We start from the raw sequence: 26,056 nt of genomic DNA, 5'->3' as shown, positions 1-26,056 counted from the left end.
TGATGGTACGCATTTAAGGTGAGAGGGTTAATTTTAAGGGAGACGTGAGTGGCAGGTTTGTTTATCTTACACAGAGACAGTGGGTGCCTGGAATGTGCTGTTTGGGGTGCTGGACAAGTCGGATACATTAGAGACTTTTAATGTCAGGAAAATGGAAGGATGAGGTAATTGTGTAGTCGAAAGGGCTTAGTTTGGAGGGGCCAAAGGGCATGCTCCTGTGATGTACTATTCTATGTTCCAATGCCTCCCATGAACAATGACATCACGTCAAAGGTGTGTTCGAAATACCAGTTCTTTCTGCGTGGCTCAGCCGGTGTTAGTGTAGTGCATTCACTGGAAGAGAGCCAGTGAGAGCCACAGTAGCCGAGTGTCTGCATGCATTGTGTTAGTCTGCCTTCCAATCCACAGGACAGGTCTAAACTCTGGCTAACATGTGCCATGCCCCAATCACCTCTACCAACACAGAGAACGTGGCCGTCATCACAGTACCATTGTTGGGAACGTACTGTGCACTATTAACAAGATTGAAAGATTACAGAGAAAAGATGTTGCCAGGACTTGAGGACCTGAGTTATAAGTAAAGGTCAACAGGTTAGGACTTTAATACCTGGAGTAGGAGGAGGTGAGGAGGTACACAAAATGATGAGGAGTGTAGATAGAGGGAGTGGAAAGGCAATATAGTGGTTAGATCTATCACAGATAACTGAGGCTGGGCTTCAGTTTTATCTGGAAGGAGTTTGTACTTTTTCCCAGTGACCACGTGGGTTTCCTCCAGGTGCCCTGGCTGCCTCCCAGATTCCAAGGACGTATAGGTTTAGGGTTAGCAAGTCGTGGACGTGCTATGTTAATCAGGAAGCATGGCGACACTTGCAGGCTGCCCCCGACACATCCTCGGACTGTGTGGTCATTGAGGTAAAACGGTACATTTCACATGTGACAAATGAAGCTCATCTTATGTATCGTCTCTACCTGCTCTATACATACACCAGGAGCAAGAGGGTAACTAGGGAAAAGGTGGGACCAATCAATGACAAAAGAGGGTGGTGGGGGGAGATGGTAACATTTGCTTGGATGTGAATGAGATCTTTAATGAGTACTTTACATCAGCATTTACTAAGGGGAAGGACAACGTTGAGGATAGGGAGATCAGTGCCAAGTGTATTAAAATGCTGCTGTATTTCACTGTAAAGGAGGAGGCGGTGAATTTGTGGAATTTATTACCACAGGTAGCTGTGGAGGCCAGGTCGTTGTGTGTATTTAAGGCAGAGCTTGATAGGTTCTTGATTGGACATGGCATCAAAAGTTATGGGGAGAAGGCTGAGGAGAGGGACCACTTGAATGGTGGACAAGACTCGATGGGCCAAATGGCCTAATTCTACTCCTATGTCTTCTGGTCTAGTGTTGGGTCTCTTAAAGAGCACTAATTTGGCCAAATCCCCAGGTTATTGACAGAAGCAAGTGAAGAGATTGCTGGGGCCTTGACCATTATCCTTGTGTCCCAGCCACAGGTAAAGTGTTGTTCCATTATTCAAAAAGGGACCAGGGATAATCCTGGAAACTACAGATGGTGAATCTCATGTCAGCAGCAAGGAAATTTACTGCAGCAAATTCTTAGGGATAGGTTTTATAAGCATTTTATAGAAAACCATGGCCTAATTAGGGACAGCAAGCCAGGCTTTCTGCAGGCAAGTTGTGTCTTACAAAACTGATTGAGTTTTTTGACAAGGTGACGTGAGTGATTAACGAAGGTAGAGCTGTGGCTTTTATCTACATGGATATTAGTAAGGCGCTTGACAAGGTCCCTCATGGGAAGTTCATCCAGAAGATTAAAATGCATGGCTTCAATCATGGGATTAACGGTGAATTGGCCAATTGGATCCAGAACTGGCTAGCCCATAGAACACAGAGTGAAGGTTGAGGGACTTACTCTAGCTGGACATCTGTGATTAATGGCGTTCCACAGGGATCTGTGCTGGGGCCTCTGCTGTTTGTGATGTATATAAATAACCTGGATGAAAATGTAGGTATGCGAGTTAGTAAGTTCGTAGATAATACCAAGATTGGTAGAGTTGTGGATAGTGTAGGAGACTGGTAAAGAATACAGTGTGATATTGATCAGTTGTAAATATGGGCAGAGAAATGGCAGATGGAGTTTAACCCAGATAAATGTGAAGTGTTGCACTTTGGTAGGGTAAATAAACAAAGGCAGTAACAGTGTTGATGAGCAAAGGGATCTTAGGGATCCAAGTTCATAGTTCCCTGAAAGTGGCTTCACAAGTCGAGAAGGTGGTTAAAAAGGCTTATGGAGTCCTTGCTTTTATTAGAGGAGGTACTGAGTTCGAGAGTCAGGAGGTTATGTCGCAGCTTTATAGAACTCTGGTTAGGCCACATATTGCGTACAGTTCTGGCCTTGCCGTTATAAGAAGGGTATCAAGGCTTTAGAGAGAGAGCAGAAGAGGTTTCTCAGGATGCTGCCTGGTTGAGAGGGCATGTGCTATCACGAGAGGCTGGATGAACCTGGGTTGTTTTCTCCAGAACTGCAGAAGCTGAGGGGAGATCTGATAGAAGATTATGAGAGACACAGATAGAGTAGACAGGGAGTATCTGTTTCCCAGGGTGGAAATATCTAAAAACAGAGAGAGCATACACTGAAGATGAGAGGGGCAAGTTCAAGGGGGATGTGAAGGGTAAGTTTTGTTTTACTTGCAGACTGGTGGGTGTCAGCAATGTGCTTCATGTTGTGGTGGTAGAGCCCGATGCATTAAGTACTTTTGAGAGACGTTTAGAAAGGCATACAGATGTGAGAGAAATGAAGGGATGTGGAATTAGTTGAGTTGGCCATTTGATTTTTAACTTATTTCGTTCAGCAAAACACTGTGGGCTGAAGGCCGCGTTTATGTGCTGTATCATTCTATGTTCTTGTGCCAGTTTTGGGCATGAACAAGCCAAATGGTCTTCCAGAGATGGGAGGACCTGCTGTCTGGGGCCGATGGCAATTTCCCTGTGCTCGGGGTTGGGGGGGGGGGGGGGAGGTGGTGTGGAGCAGATCTCCCCGTCACATTTCTCGGCTTGGCTCGGGCACGTCGGAGCAGGCAGCAGCCTCCTCACTCGCATTCCCTGCCTCCCGGCTATTACTCGACGGGACCCACCTGCACAGTACGTCAGCCCTACTCCCTCCCTCCCAGCTCCTGGGTTTTTTTTACGCTGAAGGCTGCTGGAGTGGGGCTCGAACTTTGGACCCAGAGGCAAGGGAGCTAAGCACTGAGCCACAGCAGCCACGTGGTTGGGGAAAGGAGACAAACAACTCTTCTCAGTTAATCACGGCCCCAGCTGGCACACTTTCCCTGTGACTGTGGTGTGTCGCCTGGGGGGGGGTTTCCACTTCCCTCCCACAATACAACGAAGCGCTGGCTGGTAGATTCACTGGGGGATGCAAATTGCTCAGTCCAGTGTGTAAACCAAACTCCATCTACGCTTACCACTACTTTGGGAAAGGATTCAACTTTATCAAAGAGCCCACTCACCCCAGTCTTTTCCACCTACTCGCTTCGGGCAGCAAAAACAAATGCTTGAAAGCACATACTGCCAAGGCTTAAGCCAGCTTTCACCCGACTCCTGAATGGACCTCCATACGCTAAAAGATGAATACTCCAGCTCCTAATTTACCTCACTGAGCATTAACGTACAGTGCCTTGAAAACGTATTCAGCCCCCACAACCATCTTCACATTTAACTGTCTCGTTTTCTAAATTTAATGTCGAAGTAGGATTTTATCAAATCAAAAGCAAAATACAAAAACCTGTCAAGAATTTACTAAAAATTAAAAATCAAAATTGTGAAGCTGAGGAAGTATTCATCCCAGTTAAAATTACTATGCCAACTTTTCTCAGGTGCAATATATTACCTCACCAACTCACCCAATTTGTTGATGCAGGAACATGGAGAATCACCAGTTTTCAAAGAATTCATGTATTCAGTGAATACCCCCTCTCTCTACAAGGTCCAACAGTATGGTAGATTTTCAACAGTCCAAACCAAAATGAAGATAAAAGAACATTCAAGACAAATCAAGGAAATGATAAAGAAGTATAAATCAAAGGAAGGGCACAAGACCATCTCAAAGGCACTGAATATGCCCCCGGAACTCAGTGCAAGTCCATCATGAAAAATGTGAAACTACAGCCATGCTGCCCAGGTCAGGCTACCTCTCCGAGCTTGGTTACCGGAGAAGAATGGCACTTGGAAGAGAGGCTACTGTGATGCCAAAAATCAGTCCGAGTGAGCAGCAGAAGTCAGTGGCTGCAACTAGAGACGACGTTCATGGCTCCGCAATCTCTAAAGGCTTGCACAAAAAAGGGTATTTATGGAAGAGTGCCAAGGAAGAAGCCTTGGCAAAAAAAAAGAGCATATTCTTGCCCATAAAGACTGCAAAACGTCAGTTAAAAGATATTGCAAAGATGTGGAAGAAGGCCTTGTGCTTGGATGAGACTAAAGTGGAGCTTTTTGGCCTCAATGTTAAGCGTTACGTGTGCTGTAAATCTAACATTGTGCAGCAGCCAATTAGCACCATCCCACTGTCAGAGCATCCATGGAGAGGCTTCAAATGAATTAAATTGATGCCCGTGTGGCCCATTCAATCTGATAGAACATCTCTGGCAGGACCTCAGGATTGCTGTCCAGCACCGCTCACCAACTAACCTGGCAGAGCATGAGCAATTTGACGAGGAGTGGGCAAATCCTGCTCCATCGTGTCGTGCAAAGCCAATAGAGACTTATAACAAGAGACTACTGGCTGTAATAGCTGTGAGAGGTGATTCAGCTAAGTATTGAGTAAAGGGAAATGAATACTTTTGAATTGCTAATATTCCAGTTTCTGAATTTTTAGTTTTTCCTGCTTTACAATTTTCCCTGATTTTTGGGCTCTACGATGAAAAAAGCATGTGATTCACAAACAAAACTTCCATTAAATTGATCAAAATCCCTGGTTGTAATACTCATTTATGTGAACAAAGGTTTGGGGGCCGAATACTTTCACAAGGTTCTTGTGATGGCTCTAGACCTGCCCGCTGGAGTTTGGAAGAATGGGAGTGGGGAGGATAGTGTATATTGAAAGGCCTACAGAGAGTAGATGTGGGGAGTGTGTTTCCTATAGTGGGAAGTCCAGGACCAGAGGGCATAGCCTCAGAGAACAAAAGACGAGGAGGAATTTAGGTAGTCAATCTGTGGAATTCATTGCCACAGATGATAGTGGGACTCAAGTCACTGGGTATATTAAAGCAGAGGTTGATAGGTTCTTGATTAATCAGGGTGTCAGAGGGTACAGAAATGGCAGGAGAATGAGGTTGAGAGGGATAATGAATGAGCCATGATCAGCTGGTGGAATAAACTTGATGGGCCGAATGTCCCAGTTCTGTTCCTATACCTCATGGTCCTAATTTAAAACCTGTGCTCTTGGTTGTTCCTGCATCTAACTGTTTCATCATCAGGCCCAAAGAAATACCTCCCTGAAACTTTGAACTAACCTACTCTCCCTACCTTTAAGGTACACCTTAAAGCCAAATTCTGCTCCGAGGCAAAGCATCCAGTCCTCTGGCTGAACATCACCTGAGGACTTGGGGGCCAAGATGCAGCTGTCCCACTCCAGACACTTTACAACTCAATGTTGTTGATACAGTTAACTCACATCCACAGTTGTAACTGGAACTCACTTACCTACGAGGGCTAATAAATTAAAAATCACCTCATGGTCTTGGATTACAAGAAGACTAAACTCAACCCGAGATCACTGGGAGGTTGTCATGCTGATCCAAAGCTCCAGCGTATCACAAATGAGACAACTGCATGGGTTTATGGACACCACCGCATCTAACCCACACTCCAGAAAGCCATGAGACACAGGAGCAGAATTAGGCCATTCAGCTCATCTGCTTCCACCACCTTCCCTACCACACTTTGTGTAAAAAAAAGCTTGCTTTGTAAATTTTCTTTAAACTTTCCCCTTCTTTATCTTCATTCTATTGGGCACTTGCACAATGGGGAAAATGAAGTGGTTGCCTGTTGGTATTGAGAGCAAGGGATTAAACCCTCTTCGATCCTCCAGTTCTTATACCAACACTCCTACTAATATTAGAATTCTTCAAAATGAAAGATGTCATTGTGTTGAATAGAATTTTTTTTAAAAAATCACCACTCCCTCAAGCACACTGCCTGCACTCCTATGGGTCCCTGTCTAAGGAAAGATATGCTGGTCCTGGAGAAAGTCCAGGAGGTTAACAAGAAGATCCATGAATGAAAGGCTGAACATATGAGGAATGTTTGATGTCTCTGGGTCTGTACTCGATGGAGTTCGGAAGAATTTGTTGCAGTGGGGGGGGGGGGGGGTTTCATTGAAACCAGCTGGGTACAGAAAGATCGGGATTGAATGGTCATGACAATTAGGACACAGCCTCTTCTCATTGCTACCATCAGGTACAGGAGCCTGAAATCAGATTAATTTATCACATGTATGTTGAAGTGTATGGTGAAACGTTAACAACCAACACAAGCTATGAGCTGGGAGCAGTTTGTACCACCAGACAATCTGGCACCAACATAGCTTGCACACAATTGTAGTGGGAGCTTCACTCTGTTTCTAACCCGTGCTGTCCCTGTCCTGGGAGTGTGTGATGGGACAGTGTAGAGGGAGCTTCACTCTGTATCTAACCCGTGCTGTCTCTGTCCTGGGAGTGTGTGATGGGACAGTGTAGAGGGAGATTCACTCTGTATCTAACCTGTGCTGTCCCTGTCCTGGGAGTGTGTGATGGGACAGTGTAGAGGGAGCTTCACTCTGTATCTAACCCGTGCTGTCCCTGTCCTGGGAGTGTGTGATGGGACAGTGTAGAGGGAGCTTCACTCTGTATCTAACCCGTGCTGTCCCTGTCCTGGGAGTGTGTGATGGGACAGTATAGAGGGAGCTTCACTCTGTATCTAACCCGTGCTGTCCCTGTCCTGGGAGTGTGTGATGGGACAGTGTAGAGGGAGCTTCACTCTGTATCTAACCCGTGCTGTCCCTGTCCTGGGAGTGTGTGATGGGACAGTATAGAGGGAGCTTCACTCTGTATCTAACCCGTGCTGTCCCTGTCCTGGGAGTGTGTGATGGGACAGTATAGAGGGAGCTTCACTCTGTATCTAACCTGTGCTGTCCCTGTCCTGGGAGTGTGTGATGGGACAGTGTAGGGGGAGCTTCACTCTGTATCTAACCCGTGCTGTCCCTGTCCTGGGAGTGTGTGATGGGACAGTGTAGAGGGAGCTTCACTCTGTATCTAACCCGTGCTGTCCCTGTCCTGGGAGTGTGTGATGGGACAGTGTAGAAGGAGCTTCACTCTGTATCTAACCTGTGCTGTCCCTGTCCTGGGAGTGTGTGATGGGACAGTGTAGAGGGAGCTTCACTCTGTATCTAACCCGTGCTGTCCCTGTCCTGGGAGTGTGTGATGGGACAGTGTAGAGGGAGCTTCACTCTGTATCTAACCTGTGCTGTCCCTGTCCTGGGAGTGTGTGATGGGACAGTGTAGGGGGAGCTTCACTCTGTATCTAACCCATGCTGTCCCTGTCCTGGGAGTGTGTGATGGGACAGTGTAGAGGGAGCTTCACTCTGTAGCTAACCCGTGCTGTCCCTGTCCTGGGAGTGTGTGATGGGACAATGTAGAGGGAGCTTCACTCTGTATCTAACCCGTGCTGTCCCTGTCCTGGGAGTGTGTGATGGGACAGTGTAGAGGGAGCTTCACTCTGTATCTAACCTGTGCTGTCCATGTCCTGGGAGTGTGTGATGGGACAGTGTAGAGGGAGATTCACTCTGTATCTAACCCGTCCTGTCCTGGGAGTGTGTGATGGGACAGTCTAGAGGGAGCTTCACTCTGTGTCTAACCCGTCCTGTCCTGGGAGTGTGTGATGGGACAGTGTAGAGGGAGCTTCACTCTGTATCTAACCCGTCCTGTCCTGGGAGTGTGTGATGGGACAGTGTAGAGGGAGCTTCACTCTGTATCTAACCCGTGCTGTCCCTGTCCTGGGAGTGTGTGATGGGACACTGAGGGAGCTTCACTCTGTATCTAACCCGTGCTGTCCCTGTCCTGGGAGTGTGAGATGGGACAGTGTAGAGGGAGCTTCACTCTGTATCTAACCCGTGCTGTCCCTGTCCTGGGAGTGTGTGATGGGACAGTGTAGAGGGAGCTTCACTCTGTCTAACTTACTCAGTTGGTACTATGTTATGGTGCCTCCTTCTCACCTGTTGATAGAATTATGGCCTTGTTTTCCTTTGTGTGGTGAATAGACTCATTTCTTTGTCTGACGGAGGGCACCTGATGCCAGTGGGCACAGAGCAGTCTTTGCTGTGCAGTGTGTGGGGATTGCGGAGTTGGAGTCAGTCTGAGAAAGGATTGCAACAATGAAAATGAGTGGAGACCAATTCACGCTGCAGATGCTGGACTCGAAGACAAAGACAGAAACCCTGGGAGAACGTGCAGAAAGCGAAAGCAGGCAGTGTTTCGGGTCAGTGACACTTCCTGCGTCCTGAGGAAAGGAGAAGGAGGATTGAGTTTTTACAGCAGAGCTGTGAGATAGTGCCTGGAACGGAAAACAAAGCAACAAGCTCACAGAACAGGGAAAGTACCCCTCAGTGTCCGCCACTCCGGATAAAACAACCTTTTTCTCCAACCTCTTCCTGTAGAAGATGCCCTCAAATTCAAGCAGCATTTTGGTAAACTACTTCTACATCCTTTCCAAGCCTCAACATCCTTCCTATTCATGAAACGGCCAGAACTGAATGCAATATTCCAGATGTGGGCTAACTAGGCTTCTACAAACATAGAACAGGGCAGCACAGTACAGGCCCTTTGGCCCATCACATTGTGCTGATCTGTTAACCTACTCTGAAATCAGTGTAGCCCTTCCCTCCCACATAGGCTAACAGGTTTCTGTCATCCGTGTGCCTACCTTTTAAATGTCCCTAGTACATCTGCCACTAACACCAGCCCTCGTAGCATGTTTAACACACCTACCACTCTTTTTGATTTAAAAAATATCTTAGTCATCCACTCTGCTACTTTCCTCCAATCACCCTAAGCCTGTGTCCCTTGTAGTAGCCATCTCCACCCTGGGGAAGGTGTCTCTGTCTGTCCACTCAGTGGCCTCTGTCATCTTCCTTTCCTCTAAGAAGCTGTCTGATCCGGTCAATACAAAACACTGTATGGAGAAGCCCGAGGTAGCTTAAGCTCTCGTCATAAGACATGCTCTCTAATCCAGACAAAACAGAACACTGTATGGAGATGAAGAGAGATTGACTGATAGTTAGCACAAGTACCGACAGAACAAGAGTTGATTAGATAACGAGTAAAGCAACCAGTGTGGTGTGGCAAAGCTGTGCCCAAGACCAGTACGACTGTTCCTCGTACAAACTGTGCGATGCTGCGGAGAACAAGTAGCAGCTTCATAAACAGATTTAAAAGCCATCTGACCCCAACACTAACCATGGCCACCACTTACCCCTGCCCACCCTGCACCGAAAACGTGGATGCCAGGGCAGCCTCTACAGACACCTGAGGCCCCACCATTAGACAAATCCTGAAGTGTCATGTTCGACTCGAGTGATTGCACTACGACCTTGATGTGCTCACGCTTACAAATTATCTTTATGGTGCCATGCAAAAACAAAGTTTTTCACCGACTCTCAGCACATGTGATAATCATAAACTAATAACCTCTACACTGTCCCAACACACACTCTCAGGCCAGGGACAGCACGGGTTAGATACAGAGTGAAGCTCCCTCTACACTGTCCCATCACACACTCCCAGGCCAGGGACAGCACGGGTTAGATACAGAGTGAAGCTCCCTCTACACTGTCCCATCACACACTCCCAGGACAGGGACAGCACGGGTTAGATACAGAGTGAAGCTCCCTCTACACTGTCCCATCACACACTCCCAGGACAGGGACAGCACGGGTTAGATACAGAGTGAAGCTCCCTCTACACAGTCCCATCACACACTCCCAGGACAGGGACAGCACGGGTTAGATACAGAGTGAAGCTCCCTCTACACAGTCCCATCACACACTCCCAGGACAGGGACAGCACGGGTTAGATACAGAGTGAAGCTCCCTCTACACAGTCCCATCACACACTCCCAGGACAGGGACAGCACGGGTTAGATACAGAGTGAAGCTCCCTCTACACAGTCCCATCACACACTCCCAGGACAGGGACAGCACGGGTTAGATACAGAGTGAAGCTCCCTCTACACAGTCCCATCACACACTCCCGGGACGGGGACAGTCCCAACAAGGAGGGATGAGGATGTCTTTGTGAACTTGTTTCTGGGGAAGGCCAGAACAGCCAGCTATGGGACGGGAAGCGGGTGGGGGAAGGCTCTTCCTAGACGGACAGCCAGGCGATTTTTAAGGGGTACATCTGTGCCTGGGCATCCGTTAGGAGGGAACACTTGTTGTCCACAATTATCATTGGGGCGTTCCTGGACCATTGGGCCCCGCGAGGAATTAGCACCATCACTGATAGATAGGGAACATTTTAGTTTAATTCGTAATTATGTTAAGTCACTATTTTGTGTGTGTGTGTGTGTGTGTATACACACACAGTACTATATGGATATAGATATAGAGTACTGTAGTATAATATTTGCAATAAAAGTATTGGTAGATATTTGATGAACAGGCAGGTGCAGAATCGAAGTACAGAGGTTCGGGGTGGGGGGAGGTGGAGGGATGGGGTTTGAATGGAGAGGCAGGAAGAGCCTCACTCTCCACACACCTCAGCTCTGAGCTCAAGATACCCCCCCCCCACCAAGCTAGCCTGCATCCCACCCCACCCAACTTCACGGTGGTGGGTTCTCGCTGTCAGGACTTGCCACACGGCCTGCGTTTCAGGATCCCTGAGTACGACCTGAAGGATCTGTGCCCTCCGGGTGTGGCCCTGTGGGCGACCCGCCTCCCCCCCCAGTAGCAGCGACTGAAGCGACGCGGGAGATTGTAACGTCAAGACACCAGCGTGCGCTGCTGCGGGATGTCGGGGGGAGTTGAATAAGCGACGCTGCCGACTGCAACGTTGAAACAGCGAGCTGATGGCCTCCGTGTCTGGTTTACTGCAGGAGCGATAGCTCTCTCACACTGGTGAGAGAGCGCCGGTCTGAGATGTCCAAGTGTTGGGATGGACGGTAGTTCATAGACTCTAGATCACTGTCTCTGGGGGATTAGTTCTTGCATGGTGATGGGGGGGGGGGGTTGTTGACATTATACTGGATCATAGGGAGGAGTGGGGGAGGGCTGTTGCTTGCGTGGGGGTGGGAGGGTGGACTTTAGAGTTCTATAGTTTTCCGTCATTCTTTGGGCTCCCCCCCACCCCCGTTTCGTGGATGTCTGCAAGGAGGAAGTATACTGTACACATTCTCAGATATCAACTTGAATCATCCCTTCACTCCACACCACCCCCCCCACCCCACTTCACCACGTGGTTGCCTGAGCCACATGCCTCTGGGTCAGCAATAATCGCTGTTTCATTCCTGGATTTGCAACACAATGCAGGCAGCCCGGAGACTCCTGGCCAGAGTTACTGACTCAGCTTCCCCTGGCTGAGCTCCAGCCAGCGAGAGGCACAAGCAAACAGTATTCCCGCTCCCACTTCCCTTTCCCTGGAGTCGGCAGGAAGCAGAATCATTCTCGCTGGCAAATGCCAGCAGAATCATTCTCGCTGGCAAATGCCAAGAAGTTTGCAGAGCTGCGGCAGCAGTACCATCTTTCATTGATTCTACTATGGTTATTGGATTTATTGAGTACGCCCAGCAGAAGAGAGATCTCAGGGTTGTAGTACATGGCGACATACATGTACTTTGACAACAAATTTACTTTGAATTATGAAGAAAGCCATCAGCAAGCAGCGCCTCTCACGCTCAGAGAACAATCTTGTCCTTGCCCCGCCTTGCTCGTGGGGCACCCCCTCTGAAACACATCCTACCGATGACAAATTTCAATCTGACCACCGCAAGATCAGCGTTGGCCAGGAGGGCTAATCATCCTGTTGCCACGAATCTACCAAAATCATCCTCAATCAATTGACCCTGGTAGTGCAAAGGCAGCTTTCAAACATTCGTTTATTTCCCCCACAATTATCACTATTTCTCTCGTAGGAAAATAAGAAATTGGAGCAGGAGTCGGCCATCTGGCCCGTCGAGCCTGCTCCACCATTCGATATGATCACGGCTAATCTGACCATGGACTCACCTCCACCTACCCGCCTTTAATTCCACTACTATGCAAAAATCTATCCAACCTTGTCTTCAATAGACAATAGGTGCAGAAGTAGACCATTCGGCCCCTTGACCCTGCACCGCCATTTCGAGATTATGGCTGATCAATTACCATCAATACCCGGTTCCTGCCTTGTCCCCATATCCCTTGATTCCCCTATCCATAAGATACCTATCTAGCTCCTTCTTGAAAGCATCCAGAGAATTGGCCTCCACTACCTTCCGAGGCAGTGCATTCCAGACCCCCACAACTCTCTGGGAGAAGAAGTTTTTCCTTAACTCTGTCCTAAATGACCTACCCCTTATTCTCAAACCATGCCCTCTGGTACTGGACTCTCCCAGCATCTGGAACATATTTCCTGACTCTATCTTGTCCAATCCCTTAATAATCTTATATGTTTCAATCAGATCCCCTCTCAATCTCCTTAATTCCAGCATGGAATATGTATACTGAGGTAGCCTCCACTCCGTTTATGTAAATAACACATTAATTGGAGCGAACGATGAAGGTGGTAATGGAACAGTTCACTATATTAGAACATCCTGTCCCAACAAACCTTCCCCAGGGCACTCACAGTTCAGGTTAGCCATAATAAACTCCCGCTATACTGTTCTATCAAAAGCTCCCAGGGCAGAAACAATGCACAACAGAGAGATTAAAACTCTCTGTAAACAGGACACGCTAGAGACTGTAGATACTGGAATCAGGAACAACATACAAGATGCTGGAGGAACTCAGAAAGTCAGGCAGCATCTACGGAGGAGAACAGACACCAATGCTTTGAGTAAAAGGTCCCCTCATCCTTCGAAAACTGCCCCATCTAATAGTCACAGGAATGGAACAGTACCGGAGAGTTGCCATTCCCTGGGAAGGAACAGCATGGGTTAGATACAGAGTGAATCTCCCTCTACACCGTCCCATCACACACTCCCAGGACAGGGACAGCACGGGTTAGAGACAGAGTGAAGCTCCCTCTACACCGTCCCATCACACACTCCCAGGACAGGGACAGCATGGGTTAGATACAGAGTGAATCTCCCTCTACACCGTCCCATCACACACTCCCAGGACAGGGACAGCACGGGTTAGAGACAGAGTGAAGCTCCCTCTACACCGTCCCATCACACACTCCCAGGACAGGGACAGCATGGGTTAGATACAGAGTGAAGCTCCCTCTACACTGTCCCATCACACACTCCCAGGACAGGGACAGCACGGGTTAGATACAGAGTGAAACTCCCTCTACACTGTCCCATCACACACTCCCAGGACAGGGACAGCACGGGTTAGATACAGAGTGAAGCTCCCTCTACACTGTCCCATCACACACTCCCAGGACAGGGACAGCACGGGTTAGATACAGAGTGAAGCTCCCTCTACACCGTCCCATCACACACTCCCAGGACAGGGACAGCACGGGTTAGATACAGACTGAAGCTCCCTCTACACTGTCCCATCACACACTCCCAGGACAGGGTGCAGTAATTGTGTTTGCCACTGTTTTGTATATATTGTATAGCACCGAAATTTGTAATAAAGGATTTTGTAATAAAAAAAAAGGACAGGGACAGATACAACAGCTTGTTCTAGTCCAACCACAAAGCAAGTGCACCAGTGCCTGTATTTCCTCAGAAGGCTAAAGAAATTTGGCATTTGGCATGACACTGATGCATCACAAAGAGCATTCTATCCAGGTTGTTATGACATCTGCTCTGTCCATGACCACAAGGAATTGCAAAGAGCAGTGAACACAGCTCAGCCTATTACACAAAACATTCTGGTCGGGCCCAGACCCCGCAATCTTCTCCGGGAGCCGTGTCCGCACAACTTGAGCCGTCTCTCATCGATACCCACAGTCCCATTCAGGGATGCAAGTAGGAGGTATCTGTATGGGCTGCTACTCCACATCCTCCACTTCCTTGCCCTTGTACACCGTCCCGACACGCCATGGCGGTCGGTCCTTCCACCCAGAGGTGAGGAGGGTCCCCACTGGAAGTCCCTTTACGCCGGGGTTCTTCCCATGCACCTGGGGGATCTCGGCTGGAGGGTACTGCATAGGGCAGTGCCCTGCAATAAGTTTTTCAGTTTGTACATGGACTTCCCACCCGCATGCCACTTCTGCGGGCTGGAGGAGACCGTGTACCACATGTACATGGAGTGTGTGAGGCTGCAGCCTCTTTTTGCATATTTGCGTGGGCTGCTTCTCGCCTTCTGGCTGCATTTTAGTCCCACCCTGTTTATATATGGTCATCCAGTAAGGAAGGGGGCATGGAGGGATGAGGATGTCTTAGTCAACTTGCTCCTGGGGCTGGCGAAATCCGCCATCCGAGGGTCTTGGAAACGGGTGGCGGGAGGATCTCCCCGGGCAGACTGCCTGGCAATGTTTAGGGGGTATGTTCGTGCTCGGGTAACTATTGAAAAGGAACACGCGCAGTCCACAGTGGCCTTGGAGGAGTTTCGAGACCGTTGGGCTCCGCGGGGTGTAAATGCCATCGTGGATAGAGATGGCAACATTCTGGTGTAATGTCTATTGTCTATTTGTAGTGCAGTAACTGTGTTTGCCACTGTTTTGTATATATTGTATAGCACCGAAATTTGTAATAAAGGATTTTGTAATAAAAAAAAAGGACAGGGACAGCACGGGTTAGATACAGAGTGAAGCTCCCTCTACACCTACAGTTCACTCTGGTGTGCTCCAAAAGAGAGTGGTAGGAGGGGAGGAAATAATTTAGAGCCAGCCATACAGTACAATGTCAGTATCTATAAAGAATCATGGAGCCTTAAGGGTGCAGGTTGGTTTATCATAAGACCTAGGAGAAGAATTAGGCCATTTGGCCCATCAAGTCTGCTCTGCCAATCGATCACTGCTGATCCTTTTTCCCGCCTCCTCAATCCCACTCCCCCGTCTTCTCCCCATAACCTTTGATGCCGTGTCCAGTCAGGAGCCGATCAATTCTGCCTTAAACGCACCCATCGACCTGGCCTCCACATCTGCCTGTTGTAAGAAATTCCACAAATTCTGCACCCTCTGGCTGAAGAAATTTCTCCGCATCTCTGTTTTAAATGGACGCCCCTCTATCCTGAGGCAGTGCACTCTTATCCTAGACTCCCCCACCATGGGAAACATTCTTTCCCCATCTACTCTGTCTAAGCCTTTTGACATTTGAAAGGTTTCAATGAGATCCCCCCCCTCATCCTTCTGAATTCCAGCAAGTACAGACACAGAGCCATCAAACGCTCCTCGTGTGACAATCATTTCATTCCTGGAATCATGCTTCTGATGGTCCAATATGCACTAGCTTCAGGCCCTGAATCTTGCATTGCTCCAGCTCGTACGGTGCTCATCGTTAAACTGCCTTCGTCAGTTGGAGTTGACCACAGATACTGTGTCCCAGCTGTCTGGATACACCAGCCTGGGCAGTACAACATGGAGAGCAAGCAGTTCCCCATGTAGCAAGCTCCCCCTCTCCATACATCCGATGAACCCAAAGGAACGGCAGAGACTGATACAGTTTGGTACCAGCAGCGTCGCAGGAGTTGCCAGTCAGCGTTGAACTCAATGTAGCCCCGGATTTCTCCGTCAGGGTTTACTCCCGAAGCCCTCCCCGTGAGTGGGCATAGCCGCAAAGCAGCAGAGGTCTGAGGTTTCCTTCTCCGAGATGAGTTGCTTTCAACCGAAGTTGATGAGCCCCATCTGCCTGAATCGACTAGTTTTAAGGCGCCAGTAGCCCATCTTTGCCCCTTCTCCTGTCAGTGGAAACTGTTCTGACGGGCTTAGTAGCCAAGCCACACGTGAAGGCCAGGGCTGGACTTGGTTGTCAGATGCTGTTTAAGACGCACGCTTTTGGGAGCATTCAATAGGCAGTTGGTCCATAAAATGATAAACTGGTCTGCTTGTCACACGCAGCGAGGGACAGTATGACGGTGCACGCCACCCACAAAGGCCATTTCATTACACCATGCATTGAGGTAGTACAAGTGAAAACAATGGAATGCAGATTGAAGTGTAGCAGCTACAGAGAAAGTGCACTGCGGGCAGATAACAAAGCACAAGGCCATGATGACGTAGATTTGGAGGACAAGTCCGTCATATTGTACTAAGGGAACAGTGCAACAGACTTATAACAGCAGGATAGAGGCTGACCTTGAACCTGGCAATACACGCTATCCACTGCCCAGTGGGAGGAGGTGCAGGAGGTATTGCCCCTCGTAAGTGGAATCTTTGATTATGCTTGCTGCTTCACTGAGGTGGTACAAAGTGTACCTAGAGTGCACGGAACAGAGGCTGGTTTCTCAGCTGTGTTGACAACCCTTTGCAGTTTCATGGTATTGGTAACGTGGAGCAGAATCAGACCATTTGGCCCATCGAGTCTGTTCTTCCACTTGCACATTTTCCTCTCAACCCCATTCTCCTCATAACCTTTCACACCCTGACTAATCAAGAACCTATCAGCTTCCACTTCAACTATACCCAACGACTTGCCCTCCAGGCATCTGTGACAACAAATTCCACCGATTCACTACCCTCTGCCTGAAGAAACTCCTCATCTCTGTTCTAAAGGGCCATTCCCCTTTTCTGAGGCTGTGCCCTCTGTAGGAAACATCCTCTGTCTCGGCCTTTCAATATTCAGTAGTTTCAATGAGATCCCCTCTTATTCATCCAAATGAGTACAGACCCAGAGCTCCCCATACTGTGCCTTGTAAAAAGTATTCCTCCGCTCCTAGACTCCCCACTACTGGAAACATGACACAAAGATAGACTGAAATGAGAAACTTTCTCCCCTGCAAGGGACAGGATTCTGGAGGCTAACTGTCAGACCTCTGGTTTTGAGGGGAACATGAGGTGGGCGAGGCAGGAAGCAATGGCTCGAGGGGCTGAGTGGTTTGACCATCTCTTTGGACGATCAGCAGAGGAGTGTTCTGAAACCACCCACGAAAAGATCACACCAAAAGCCGAGGTTGCTGAGTTTCCTTTACACCACGGTAGCTGGCAGATGGGTGCCTTGTCCCAACAGACTGCACAACAGCTCTGCGGTGTGCTAAATTGCAAGGTGAACCTTAAAGGGTTCTAATAGCAGGGTGGATGCCACTCTGGGAGGGATGAAGACAAGCACGTCTGTGTGATTACAGGGCCCAGCCTAAAGCTGGGTGGCGGCTGGTGACAATTCTGTCTAAAACAGGACTGAGATCACTACATGACGCTGGGACACTGGAGCAGCCCATTACTGAGTAACGCTGAGACACAGTACATTGCATACCGGGGGAGGGGGGGTGGTGGCAGCATGGTGGCATAGCAATTGGCGTAATGCTATTACAGTGGCAACAAACCGGGTTCGATTCCCACCGCCGTCTGTAAGGAGTCAGTACATTCTCCCATGACTGTACGCATTCCCCCCGGGTGCTCCCGCTTTCCACAGACGCACGGGCTAGCAGATTAAGTGAGCACATGGGTAAATGGGCACATGGGCAGTGTGGGGTTGCTGGGCCGGTTATCGTGCTTATACAAATGGCTGGGGTAGAAGGCAATCTCTAATGGACTGGAGAATGCCACTCCACCACAAAAGACAAGAAACTATAGACCAGTTAGCCTGTTTTCTGTGCTTGGCGAGATCCCATTACTAAGGATGAGTTTTGGAATACTTGGAGGCTAAATGACAAAATAGACCCAAGTCAGTATGGTTGCCTTAAGGGAAAATCTTGGCAGAGAAATCTGTTGGAATGCTTTGAGGAAATAACTGGCAGGATGGAGAAAGATGAGTCAGTGCATGCTGTTTACTTGGAATTTCAGAAGGCCTTTGACAAGGTGCCATGCATGAGGCAGCTGAACAAGATAAGAGCCCGTAGCATTATGGTACAGGAAAGATACCAGCATGGATAGAAGATTGGCTGACTGGCAGGAGGCAGAGAGGGAATAAAAGGGGGCCTTTTCTGATTGGCTGCTGCTGACCAGTGGTATCCCGCTAGTGTCGGTGTTGGGTCCGCTACTTTTCATGTCATATCTCAATCACAGGCGTGTCAGAATTGAAGGCTTTGGGGATGATATGAAGTTAGGTGGAGGGGCAGGTAGTGATAAGGAAGCAGAGAGACTGCGGAAGGACTCGAACAGATTAGGAGAATGGGCAAAGAAGTGGCAAATGGAATACAGTGTCGATAAGTGTGTGATCATGTATTTTGGCAGAAGGAACAAAGGTACAAAAACTGGAAAACATCGGTGGCAGGAATGAATCTTTCACTGTATAAAAGGTACACAGCTGGTGGGAAGAGGATTACTCTATAAGACACTGGGGTACAGTATCAGTGGGGATAGATCTGTCGCAGTATAACACTGAGGTACACAGCTGGCGGGCAAAGCATGGCCTCTGTATTACAAACTCAGATTCATTTATCATATGTACATCAAAGCATGCAGTAACTGCACAAAAATCTTAGGTTCATATACAGGTGTTCCCCGCTTTACGAATGTTCGCTTTACACCACTTCGCTTTTACAAAAAACCTATATTAGTAACCTGTTATTGCATTACAAAGAGGATTTTCGCTTTTATGAAAATTTTTCCCCCATATAAATCTACCGATGGGTCAGATTCCTGCCACTCTTTAATACTGGGGTATGGGGTTATTAAAACAGAGGTGTCACTGTGTAATATTAGGTACTTTACTGGAGGGATCGTTTATGTCGTTGCTTAACATGGGACAACAGACTTGTGGGAAGATATCTGTCACTGTGTAAGACTGAGATACAGCACTCGTGGATATAGTCCAGTCACTGACTAACATCGGGACAGATCTACAACTAGGATCATTATGGTCCGAGGGATCAAAGAGTCCACGTAAACAGATCTCGCAACTTTGCCGCTCAAGTTGTAAAAGGTGTGTTGGTCCTCATTAGCCAGGGGATTGTGCTCAAGAGCTGTGAGGTAATGTTGCAGCTCTATAAAACCCTGGTTAGACCACACTTGGAATATCCTGTTCAGTTCTGGTCACCTCATTATTGAAAGGATGAGGAAGCTTTAGAGAGGGTGCAGTGGCGATTTACAGGGTGCCGCCTGGACTGAAGAGCATGTCTTACGATGATAGGTTGAGTGAGCTAGGAATTATCTCTTAGCAGTGGAGGAGGATGGGAGGTGACGTGAAAAGGTGCACAAGACAATAGGAGGCATTGACAGAGAGGAAAGCCAATGACTTTTTCCAAGGGCAGAAATTGCAGAGGCAGGTACATTACATTTTAGAGCAGCGTTAGAAAGGCACATGGATGAAAGAAAAACAGAGGGCTAAGTGGGAGGGAAGGGTAAGATTGATCTTGGAATAGGTTTAAAGGTCGGCACAACAACGTGGGCCCCAACTGTGCTGTAATATTCTGTGCTCTATGTACTCATGGGTTTAGCTTTGTCATTTTACAACACCGGATCACGGTACTCAACAGGAGATGGCTCTTGCTAGTCTGTTGGATTTGAGATGGTTAATTGATGGTTCTGAGTAGAGACAGCTTGGCTGTTTCCCAGTGAGCACTGGAATATGCCCAGTGATACTACACACACAGCAAAAATTTTACAATCTTTTTTTGGCATTTTCTCACTGACAACACTTGCAGATATGGAATTACTGGTGCACATATTGAATTAAGCTGACTGCCTAAACTACTGGAAGGAGCAGAGTGTGAAATCATTTTGGCAATTTCACTCCAGCTCAGCAACATAAACTATGAATCTAGATTGTTTAAAATCCTGGCATTCGTCCAAACAGAAAGGACAATACTAAACAGGGCGAAAACTGGAACAATGTCAAATAAGAACAGTGCAACTTAAAAACATTGGAGGAAGTGTGTTGAGGAAGCTTAAGCTGTCCCTGTCCTGGGAGTGTGTGATGGGACAGTGAAGAGGGAGTTTCACTCTGTATCTAACCCGTGCTGTCCCTGTCCTGGGAGTGTGTGATGGGACAGTGTAGAGGGAGCTTCACTCTGTATCTAACCCGTGCTGTCCCTGTCCTGGGAGTGTGTGATGGGACAGTGTAGAGGGAGCTTCACTCTGTATCTAACCCGTGCTGTCCCTGTCCTGGGAGTGTGTGATGGGAGAGTGTAGAGGGAGCTTCACTCTGTATCTCACCCGTGCTGTCCCTGTCCTGGGAGTGTGTGATGGGACAGTGTAGAGGGAGCTTCACTCTGTATCTAACCCGTGCTGTCCCTGTCCTGGGAGTGTGTGATGGGACAGTGTAGAGGGTGTTTCACTCTGTATCTAACCCATACTGTCCCTGTCCTGGGAGTGTGTGATGGGAGAGTGTAGAGGGAGCTTCACTCTGTATCTCACCCGTGCTGTCCCTGTCCTGGGAGTGTGTGATGGGACAGTGTAGAGGGAGCTTCACTCTGTATCTAACCCGTGCTGTCCCTGTCCTGGGAGTGTGTGATGGGAGAGTGTAGAGGGAGCTTCACTCTGTATCTCACCCGTGCTGTCCCTGTCCTGGGAGTGTGTGATGGGACAGTGTAGAGGGAGCTTCACTCTGTATCTAACCCGTGCTGTCCCTGTCCTGGGAGTGTGTGATGGGACAGTGTAGAGGGAGCTTCACTCTGTATCTAACCCGTGCTGTCCCTGTCCTGGGAGTGTGTGATGGGACGGTGTAGAGGGAGATTCACTCTGTATCTAACCCGTGCTGTCCCTGTCCTGGGAGTGTGTGATGGGACAGTGTAGAGGGAGCTTCACTCTGTATCTAACCCGTGCTGTCCCTATTCTGCAGTGTTCAATAATAATCACAAGATTCAAGCAGAGTGGGGCCCCTGCACCTAATCCATGGCATAGTCTGTCTTAGTCTGGTCTGTTCGGCTCAAATAAGTCCAACTTGCAACTGTAGGGATGGCAGCTATTCTGACCTGGTCTGGGTTAGACTAACCAGGCAAGCCCTGGTGCCAGGAAGGACCTGAGCAAAGCCAAGCTGGACTGACCTAGACTTAGTCAACACATGAACACGGTTAGGTGGTGGGATTAAGCACAGTTTGTGTGTTTTAGGGTCAGCATCTTCCCCTTTGTCATCAGAATTTTCAATGTTCATGAACAGTACATTGCCACCCTATTTTGCTCTCTGACTGCAATATTTTTGTATTTCTGACTGCAACCTACAGCAAATTGTTTTATGTACCTCGGCCACACAAGAGATTTCACAGCAGCCATCTGTCAGTGATTCTGATCCTTTTTCTGGCTGAACAGTCCACCTGCAGAGGAAGCCTCAATGCAGTAAGATGCACCTTGCACCCTACAACAACATCTGCCTTGACACTCGATCAGCGCCTGCGCTCAGAACACACACAAAATGCTGGAGGAACTCAGCAGGTCAGGCAGCTTCTACAGAGACAACGCTTCAGGCAGAGACCCTTCATCAAGACTCAGGTGAGAACGAAGAAAGAAAAAGCAGTCGAGCCAATTTGGGTGCGACAGTTAAAGTCCAGCACCATCTGATCACAGTGATGGACTGTCTACCTGCGATTTCCTCTGCCTTCTGGTTGTTAACGTGGACAGAAAAGCCGCTCACTCCATCTGGGGTCCGAGAATCGGCTGCACATAGCACCACAGAGTCATCTGGCGGGGGGGGGGGGGGGGGGGGGGGGTAGTACAGGCCCTTCGGCCGTTCTTGTCTGTGCTGACCAAGGTCCCGGCCTGAGCTCATCCCATTTGGCCTAGCAGATTCATTTACTTATTGCACGGAACACTGAGATGCAGCATCTGTGTTAACGGCCCACGCAACCTTTGGGTGGGCTGGGGGCAGCCCGCAGGTCTCACCACTCATTCTGGCAACAACACAGCATGCCCAGCGTGTTCAGCAGAGAGAGCAGCACTGAACACAACAACAGCAGAACAAGTCTCTTCCCTCCCTCCCATTCAGCCGCTCACACTGACAGGCAGAACAGCCTATGGCCTCCACTGGACCTGCAGACTCACATGCACCAGGCCTGCAACTTCCCCGGGATTCAGCCATCCTCCTCAACCTTTCCCATCCCTGTGCTGTCTTTTAAACATTAAATCCAATAGAGAGATGTTATCAAAGTGATGGGGGGGCACAGGCAAGTGTGAATGCAAACAGGCTCTTGGGTGAGATCAGAGGTCAAGAGTGAAAGGTGAAGAATTTGATTGGAAGTCTGAAGGGGATGTTCTTCACTCAGGGGTCGTGCGCGAGTGGGACGAGTGAAGGTGGTGTATATGGGTTCAGTGGGAAGTTTAAGTAGGTACATGGAGGGGTATGGTCCTGATGCAACTAGATATAATTAGGCAGAAAACCAGGCCAGCAAAGGCCAGGTGATTGTGCCAGAGCTGTAATGCTCAGTAACTCTACAATTGTGCCTGCCTCAACCTCCTTCTCTGGCCCCTCATTCCATACGCTCACTGTCATGAGTGAAGATACCCCTTTTATCTTTCACCTCTCACCTTAAGTTTACGTCCCAGGGCTTCTGGTTCCCTTACCCTGGGGAACACCACTGTGTGTATTCACGCCATCCATCAGGTTCCCCCGGTCTTCTGTGTCCCCAGCCTGCCCCGACCTGTCCCCACGACCCCAGCCTTGCCTGCTCCGACCCCACCCCGTGACCCTAGCTTGCCCCACGACCCCAGCCTGACCTGACCCATCCCCACCACCCCAGCCTGACCCGTCCCGTCCCATCTTGGTAACTCAGGTCCTCAAACCCTGAGACACAGTGTCAGACACATCAATCTCTGAGATCACACATTCCTCTCAGGGATGCTGTGGGGAAGGGCTCTAGGAATTTCTCGCTGGTATTAGCACCCTTCTTTTATTGTTAACCTCGTGGAGAACTTGCTTAGAAGACTTGCTTCTTCACTTGCAACAAACAATAAACAGGATGCTACCCATTTCACCCCCTTTCCTTCTTCCACGGTCCTGAATGCACAGGGGGACGAGACCCCTGCCAGCTATGTGTCCACCTGCACGACAGACACTCAGAACAAGTGATAATTCCTGACACAGGAACAGCAAGGGTATTCTAACCCCCACCCATGAGGCAAAACAACACATTTCGTGACGTGTAGTATGTGGGTGATAACAACCCAGATGCTGCTGCCTGGAAGTGCGCACTACCAGGCTCAAAGACAACTTCCATCCCGTTCTTATACAACTATTGAATGATGAGATACAGCACTGTGCAAAAAAAACCATTTAATTTATATATAGCTCACGTGCCTAAGACCTTTGCACAGTACTGTACCTGTCAATGTGGAGCAAAAAGCTGAAGGAGGGGTGGCAGAGAATGCCAGGGGTGGGGGTTGGCACGGGTGCAGACATGCCCTAGCCCCGAGACACCGGGCAAGGTCATCTGATTCCAAACAATTGATTTACTGATCATTACAGAGTGTCTCTCTGGTGCTTCCCACTGCCTCCCCCTTTCCCCCACAGTGATGCCCCTCTCCCTGCCCCCACTTCCAACTTTCAGCCCACAATAGAGACCCAGATCAGAATCAGGTGCATCATCACTCACAACTCTCATGAAATGTGGCTTTTTTTTTGGGACAATAGCACAGTGTAATATATAAAATTACTACAGTACTAAAGAGTTCGGCATCATCTCTCTTATTCTCTATCTGTACAGATATGTCTAAGATTTTTGCACAGTACTGTAGACTCTTGACCTCAGTCTACCCCATCCTGACCCCTGCACGTTACTGATGCCTGCAGTCTGTTTTCTCTGCAACTGCAATTCTATACTCTGTATATTCTGCTATTCTTTTCCTTTGTGCTTCCTGCGGACTGATGCGATGAAATTATCTGTGTGGATGACCCGCTGCACAGTTTCTCACCCTACCCCGGTGTAACAAGCCAACTTGCCACATGGATCAGCACGAATGACCTGATACCGAGGACCTGGAAGGCGTGTTGGGGTGATGGCGGTGGTAAGGGGCAGCACCTGAAGAGCAGGTAGAAAGCAGGTCACCAGCTCGGGGTTCAGGACACAGTAGTAGATCCATCCCCCCTCAATACTGCGGCTAAAAATTCTTCCCAGTCCAGGCACAGACTCCCCAAGATGCTGCGTCAGCTATTTCGAGTCAAAGCCAAGTTTAGTGTCCTGAGTACTCTTACCCGTGTGTACAGGTGCAAAGGGAAAACTCACAGCTGCATCACAGGCACACTCCATCAGATAAACAGAAATATACAAAAGTACACACATTCTTACACGACTCTGAATGCAGAGGCATCAGTCGTTGACATACAAGCACCAGAGATTCTGCAGATGCTGGAAATTCAGAGCAGCCCCCACAGAGAATGCTGGAGGAACTCAGCAGGTCAGGCAGCATCTATGGAAATGAGTGAACAGTCGACGTTTTTGGGGGCTGATACTCTTCATCAGAGCTGGAAGGAGGTGGGGGGGTAGAAGCCAACGTAAAAAGGTGAGGAGGGGAAGAGTACAAGCTGGCAGGTGATTAGTGAAGCTAGGTGAGGGGGCAGTGGGTGAGGGAGACGGGATGAAGTGAGAAACTGGGAGGGGATAGTCTCGAATCCCCATCCACTGCATACACACACAGTAACTCGTATTTCTATAGTGCCTCTTGTATCCTACAGTTTGCAACGGCAAATAACTTTTGGCAGTGCAGTCCCCACGTTAGTGTTCCAAATATGACAGCAAGTTTCCCCACAGGAGCAATTGCGATGAGACTACAAGGCAATCATTCACGATTTAAACCACTTTGATACATTTGACAGTGCTTCCATCTGACAGCGAACATCCCAGTGGCGTGGCTCTGTCTCAATGCGACGCCGAGTCGGCCTAGATTCCTGCGCATATTTGCCTGCAGAAGGACTCGAACCCTCTGCATTCTGGCTCAGAAGCAAGACAGACACCAACTGTGGTACAGACGGCACGTTTAACAGGGATTGGCCGTACAGGCGTGGGACCAAGAGGCAATAAATAGTAACACACCACCGCCACCCAAAACTGAATCAGAAAACGTAACCGCAAATAAGTACCGAACAGATTTTCTGCCACATACCCTCCCTCCACGCATAACATCTTAGTCTGAACTGGAACAGTATCCAAACTCTAGTTGACACAGTGACACACCTCACCACAGGGACCCCTAACTCGCTCAGAAGTCTGAGCGGCAGGGGAAGGGGAGGGTACGTTTGCCCCTGGAGGAGGGGAGACCAGGGGGGTAGTGGTGAGTGTGCCTCGCCCTTACCTGGGAGGGGAACAGGCGTCCGCGGCGCAGCTCCCGCGCCCAGCCGTTCGCTACATTCGCACACTGGAACGCTGATACATTCCCAGACCTGTCTGTTACATTGTATCACCCTCCCTGCGCCGTGACGTCAGCGCGCCGCCGGGGCCCTCGCCCTCATGGAGGAGGAGCCCAGGCTGGGACGGAGCTGCCCGCCGCAGTCCTGACAGCTTTTATCGGTTTCCATGGAAACCGGCTGCAGCAGTCCCTGGTATTTCCCAACCTTGCAACGTGCACCGTCCGCGTTATCCAGCACGAAAGCAGGCCTTTCGACCCAACTGCTCCATGCTGACCCAGAGGAGCTGGTCCCATCTTGGAATTGGTTTATTATTGTCACTTGTACTGAAATATGGTCAAAACCTTAAAGATAAGATTCTGTCTCAGGGTCATCTACTGTATCCAGTGTTCCTGGTGTGACCGCCTGTATATCGGTGAGACCGAGTACCTGTGGTCCATCCGCCAGAAAAAGTGGGATCTCCCAGTGCCTCCCATTTTAATTCCACTTCCCACTCCCATAGGGGGTGTAGCACTGTCGATGTCTGGCAGCTGCACTCTACCTAGAA

At 48.9% G+C, this 26,056-nt stretch overlaps 1 protein-coding gene and 1 long non-coding RNA gene across 5 annotated transcripts in view; one reads left to right on the top strand and one right to left on the bottom strand.

Annotated features, from left to right (window-relative positions):
* The window catches only part of LOC132379365 (uncharacterized), an 82,895-nt gene extending 77,668 nt beyond the window's left edge, over positions 1-5,227 (top strand). For all 4 annotated transcript variants that reach the window (XR_009507400.1, XR_009507398.1, XR_009507401.1 and 1 more), the window contains one exon: positions 3,935-5,227. This is a non-coding gene — a long non-coding RNA (uncharacterized LOC132379365). The remainder of the gene's footprint in view (positions 1-3,934) is intronic.
* Positions 1-25,575, bottom strand: part of dnmbp (dynamin binding protein) — a 159,116-nt gene extending 133,541 nt beyond the window's left edge. The window contains exon 1 of the mRNA XM_059947127.1: positions 25,458-25,575. The gene's annotated coding sequence lies outside the window, so the exon portion shown is untranslated. The remainder of the gene's footprint in view (positions 1-25,457) is intronic.
* Positions 25,576-26,056: the final 481 nt, after the last annotated feature.

This window comes from Hypanus sabinus, chromosome 22, assembly GCF_030144855.1.
Source record: "Hypanus sabinus isolate sHypSab1 chromosome 22, sHypSab1.hap1, whole genome shotgun sequence".
NCBI classification, from domain to species: domain Eukaryota; kingdom Metazoa; phylum Chordata; class Chondrichthyes; order Myliobatiformes; family Dasyatidae; genus Hypanus; species Hypanus sabinus.
This window is presented reverse-complemented; position numbering and strand designations above follow the sequence as displayed.